This window comes from Pogona vitticeps, chromosome 2, assembly GCF_051106095.1.
Source record: "Pogona vitticeps strain Pit_001003342236 chromosome 2, PviZW2.1, whole genome shotgun sequence".
NCBI classification, from domain to species: domain Eukaryota; kingdom Metazoa; phylum Chordata; class Lepidosauria; order Squamata; family Agamidae; genus Pogona; species Pogona vitticeps.
The window spans coordinates 59129269-59135268 of NC_135784.1; the positions used below are offsets into that span (position 1 = coordinate 59129269).

At 42.0% G+C, this 6000-nt stretch overlaps 1 long non-coding RNA gene across 1 annotated transcript; it reads right to left on the reverse strand.

Annotated features, from left to right (window-relative positions):
* Nucleotides 1-120: 120 nt before the first annotated feature.
* On the reverse strand, nt 121-3560 carry LOC144586676 (uncharacterized). Its single transcript, XR_013541627.1, has 2 exons — nt 1947-3560; nt 121-1586 (listed from the first exon to the last, which is right to left on the reverse strand). It is a non-coding gene; the product is annotated as an uncharacterized LOC144586676 (long non-coding RNA).
* Nucleotides 3561-6000: the final 2440 nt, after the last annotated feature.

Here is a 6000-nt window from a genome sequence, read left to right on the forward strand (position 1 = left end):
TTGGCTCAGAGAGCATGGGCAGAAAAAGGGGCCCTTGTGCTAGAGATAAGGTAAAACACACACAATTCACATCACTTAAGGGAGCACTACTTCTAAATATGAACTGAGCATATTGTCTAATTTTGCCCTGTCTGCATATCAATTCTCCTTTCACTGGCTTAAAGGAAAAGGAAAAGTAGGTGTACAGTACAGTGACAGCGAATGAAGTGCTACAGAGAAATGTTTCATGTTGAGACACATGAGGTGGGTTACTTATACTAGACCCTGAGGAGTTTTACTCAGGTAAAGATCCATCAATTTCAATGGGATATATTCCTCATTCATAGATTACATCCTGAGAGACTGAAGAGCCCTTCAGGATCTGTAAAATATGATTTTACTATCACACTTGAGCCTTCACCATAAAGTAAGACAGAAAATACAATAAACAAAATAGTCCTGTGTTAAGAACAGAATTTACAAAACGTATTTGTGGATTCCATCTCCATATCTTGGGTTTTGGGGGATTTATAATCCCCAAAATGTAACCTTTTCAAGCTCTGGTTAAAAGCAGCAATAATAACGCTCTTACAGTTTTCAGCACAGTCAAGGGAAGGGACAGCAAGAGCAGTCTTGCTTCATATTTAGGAAGTCTTGCAGTCTTCCTAAGTCTCAACTTACAAACAAAGCAGACTTCCAGGTAAGGGAAAGAGAAAATGTCTAAAATGCTTTCCATCTGTGTTTACAAATTGTTTGTAAACCATGGCTTGGGATATTAAATCCCCATCATTAAACAGAATAGCAAGAAAAACAAAATGTACTTTGGGATTAAGTGCTCACCACTTCTCCAAGCAATACGCAGCCCTATGATAGTACTGCTGGAGAGTGATTTTCTTTCGGGTCAGGGAATATAAGGCTCCCACCAAATAAGACAGTCAGATGTCAAGGACAGACACCAATTCTCCTCATTTTCCCTGATCAGCATTAAGCAGGCAAAATATAATGCAAATAGCCTGAGGAAAGCTCTGTCATCAGAAGAATGACAGTGTTCACCTTCACAGGGTGTTTTCTAGTCATCTTAGCAGGTTGCAAGAGATCTTTGAATACTGATGGCGAGGAAACAGAGGCACAAAACTCTTGCACTGCACTGTCACTGCGCCCAAGTCCTGCCTGCAGGCTTCCAATGGGGATGAGGTTGCACACTGTGAAAACAGAATGCTGAACTTCATAGGTCTTTGGCCTGATCTAACACTCTTTTTTGGTCTCCTTAAATTTTGTAATTGTTATTGGTACTTATTTCCAATTATGTTGCAAAGGTCAGTTCAAAAAAGCTTCACACATGTTTATATGTCCCCTAACACTTCTGAACTTGACTGTCCAAAAACCTTTAATTTTGAAATCTATTCAAAACAGATTTAGGCCCTCTAAAACTGATTTTACTGTACAAGGTCTACAGTAATGGTTTTATAAGTCTGCAAATTAATATTTCCTCTTCTATACCTCTGATTCTGCATTGCACACAAATAAATTCATTTTGTGGCTTTTGGGTATTTTTAATAGAATAAAAATTTAAATATAATAGCCCAGATCCTATTGTGTAGTTATACCTAAAAAAGGTAAAGGTTCCCCTTGACAATTTTTGTCCAGTCGTGTTCGACTCTAGGGGGCGGTGCTCATCCCCGTTTCCAAGCCACAGAGCCAGCGTTTTGTCCGAAGACAATCTTCCGTGGTCGCATGGCCAGTGCGACTTAGACACGAAACGCTGTTACCTTCCCACCGAGGTGGTCCCTATTTATCTACTTGCATTTGCATGCTTTCGAACCGCTAGGTTGGCGGGAGCTGGGACAAAGCAACGGGAGCTCACTCCATTGCGTGGATTCGATCTTACGACTGCTTGGGCTTCTGACCCTGCAGCACAGGCTTCTGCGGTTTAGCCCGCAGCGCCACCACGTCCCTCGTAGTTATACCTACAGGAAGGTAAATGACGTAACTCATAGTGAGCTTCCTGCTAATAAACAAGTCCAACCTTGATTTTCAAGTGCAAGCCAGGTGGTAGATTGGCATAAACAAAAAAATCTAAGCAAGGCCTCATCAATAACCAACAAGAAAGTACTGCTAGTTGCACCATTTACCTTCTGCAGCCAGAATTCCACAACATAAATAATGAAAGACATTGTTGTTGTTTAGTTGTTTAGTCGTGTCCGACTCTTTGTGACCCCATGGATCAGAGCATGTCAGGCCCTCCTGTCTTCCACTGCCTCAAATTAATGCTGGTAGCTTCAATGACACTGTCCAGCTATCTCGTCCTCTGTCCCCTTCTCCTCTTGCCTTCACACTTTCCCAATATCAGGGTCTTCTCTTCTCATGAGATGACCAAAGTATTGGAGCCTCAGCTTCAGCATCTGTCCTTCCAGTGAGCACTCAGGGTTGATTTCCTTCAGAATGGATAGTTTGTTCTCTTTGCTGTCCAGAGGACTCTCAAGAGTCTCTTCCAGCACCACAATTCAAAAGCGTCAATTCTTTGGCGATCAGCCTTCTTTATGGAGCATCTCATTTCCATGCATCGGTATTGGAAAAGCCATAGCTTTGACTATGCGGACCTTTGTCAGCAAGGTGATATCTCTGGTTTTTAAGTTGCTGTCTAGGTTTTTCATCGCTTTCCTCCCAAGAAGCAGGCGTCTTTTACGGCAATTTCGTGGCTGCTGTCACCATCTGCAGTGCCACGACAAGGCAGCAATCCGTGAAGAGGAATGAAAGACATAGCCTACTGAAAGCAAAAACATGTGAATAAATAGTGCTAATGGTTTTAATATCACTATAAAAATGTCAGTAACTGAGCTTTAACTTATCTTTGTCCTCAGTTTCCTCAGTCTTATTTTTTATGATTTGGCATATCATGTTTACACCTGCACTATATTTCAGCATGTTAAAATACCATGGCAGTGGTTAAAACACTGTGAAATGACAAATAAGATATTTTAGAGGTGAATGCAAATATTCAGCCACCTTCATTAACATCAGATCTGTGATAATGGTGACCACTAAGGAATTGGCACTGATCGCATATTTGCCACGGAAAAGAAACCTTTAAGATGAAATTATGCAGATACACATATTAGCTAATGAGAACTAAAGCTATTTGACAAGCATCCTCTGGGAACATAAATTCATGGGAAAAGCAGCAGAGCATTAAACAAGAGTCTCTCAAATCACCGTGCACTGAAAACTTAGAAATCTTAGACGCAAGCTGCTGCTAATGTTGCATAAATATGAGGCCCGTGTATCGTCAACATTCACTTTAATAATTGTGTGTTGTCAAGTCAGTTCTGACTTTTGACTACCCTTTTCAGCATTTTCTAGGTGTAGCATACTCAAAAGTGATTTAATGTTTTCTTCTTCTGGGGCTGTGTAGCTTGCACAAAACATTCACTTCATTGAATATATATTATTACATGGGTTCATGCTCAGAAGCTGAGCTTGCAAATTTACTGTCTGTTGTGCTCCAGCCATGCTTTAGTCATCCTATCTATACAGATAACACCCATCTATGTTGTGTTGACATCAAAACACTTCCCTCTCTCATTCCTCCGCAATTCTGCCATCATTTTGAGACCATTGGAAACCTGATCTTTCATGGGAGAAACTACACAAACTCTTAGAGTTGTAGATTATCAATGCTACTCTTCCATCACCTGTAAGAGGTTGGTCTGGACATGCTCAACAATGTATAGAGTAGTTGTACCTTCTACCATACATCTACCTTGGAACATAAGAACGTAAGAAAGGCCCTGCTGGATCAGGCCAAGGGTCCATCTAGTCCAGCTTCCTGTATCTCACAGTGGCCCCACCAGATGCCTCTGGGAGCACACGAGACAACAAGATACCTGTCTCCTGATACCACTGCTTTGCATCTGGCATTTGGAGGTACCTTCCTTCTAAGCTTGGAGACTATACATCCCCATCATGGCTTATAACCTGTGATGAACTTTTCCTCCAGAAATCTTTCCAATCCCCTTTTCAAAGCATCTAGGCCAGACACCATCACCACATCCTGTGGCAAGGAGTTCCACAGACTAAAAACACGCTGGGTAAAGAAATAGTTTATTTCATTGATGCCATTTCATCAGTATGTTCTAGTTTTAGTTAGGCATCCTTCAGTCTCGAAAGACTATGGTAGCGTGCTCTGTATGGAGGACTTGGAACAGCCTCTAGTGTGGCTGAGGAGGCCAATTCGAGAGTGACAATCCCTTCCACACTGAAGACAAATCCAATCTGTCCCCTGTCCAGCTCCCTGGTTTTGCTGCTTTTGTGATTTCCTCTTTGCCTCAGCCTGCTGGGCAAGGGTCGCTTCAAATTGGGAGAGGCCACGATGCAGTGCCTGCCTCCAGGCTGAACGCTCAGATGTCAGGGTTTCCCATCTGTTGAGGTCTATTCCTAAGGCCTTCAGATCTCGCTTGCAGACGTCCTTGTATCGCAGCTGTGGTCTCCCTCTGGGGCGATTTCCCTGCACTAATTCTCCATACAGGAGGTCCTTTGGAATCCGACCATCAGCCATTCTCACGATGTGCCCAAGCCAACGTAGACGTCGCTGTTTCAGCAATGTATTCATGCTGAAAATTCCAGCTCGTTCTAGGACTACTCTGTTTGGGACTTTGTCCTGCCAGGTGATGCCAAAAATCCGTCCGAGGCAACGCATATGGAACGTGTTCAGCTTCCTCTCCTGCCGTGCACAAAGGGTCCAGGACTCGCTGCAGTACAGGAGTGTGCTTAGGACACAGGCTCTATAGACTTGGATCTTTGTATGTGTCGTCAGCTTCTTATTGAGCCATACTCTCTTTGTGAGTCTAGAGAACATGGTGGCTGCTTTGCCAATGCGTTTATCCAGCTCGACATCCAGAGAGAGGGTGTCAGAGATGGTTGAGCCAAGGTACAAAAAGTCATGAACAACCTCCAATTCTTGGAGGTTCAGTATGTTCACTTTTTTAAAAAAACATTGTCATCTGCCTACTTTTAAAATTATTCAAATATTTGCACAGCAATACTTTAATGAAAAGGTGCTTCAGTGCAAATTAAACCTTCTGAAGTAACCATGCTGCCTCTCGTATTGGCACCATTTTAGCACTACTGTATGAGTGAGTAGGGAAGGTATTTTCATCAAAGTGACAACATAAGTGTACATAAATGAAAAAGTGCTTTAGTGTAATTTAAAGAATTATTCAAAAGATCTTTTTAAACAACATCAATCAAATTGAATGCTTAGATCTGTCTCCACCTTGCCTGCACAGCTGTGCTCAGGAAAGGAAGCAAAACATAATGCACAGAACTGCAGTTCTGCATGTTATACTGAACAGAGCAGCAATGTCAATGATGTGTGTGTGTGTGTTTGCGCGAGTGTGTGTGTGCATGTACGTGTGCGTGCTGTGAACTGCTAATCTGAAAGCAGGCCTTTTTGCTGCTACCAAATAGCATGGCACCTGAGGAGAATGCCTCAGCCCACATGGGCTGCCAAAGGCAAATATGGTGTTTTTTAGTACAGTATTTGCATACTTATTGTTTTAGCTTTATATACTGTCTTTTAATGATGTAAACTACCATTGTATTTGTACTGTTTTCAGCTTTAACTATTGTCTTTCAAGGATGTAAGCAGCCTTGGGTCCTTTTTAAGTAGAAAGGCAGGGTAAAATATTTTAAATAAATAAATAACTTCATAAGAAAAAGGCATTCCCACATGGTTAGACTTGTACTTAGCTGAAGCCCCTAAGAGCCTGCAGTGGCTCACACCGATCACAATGTTAGACTACGCAAGTCGCTAAAGGATTTCCCTCAGGTTTACTGTGTGAACCAAACAAACAGGATTTCATTCCCACTATTCCACTACGGCTGCTCCGTGAATGGTTAACATTAAAAAGTGGCAATAATGAACTACTTTTCCTTGCTATGTAAATCATTTATTAGTTGAAATAAAGAGCTGCCTGCTGCTATATGAGCCTCTGTTAAAAGCTGGGGGAAGCCAAGATCACC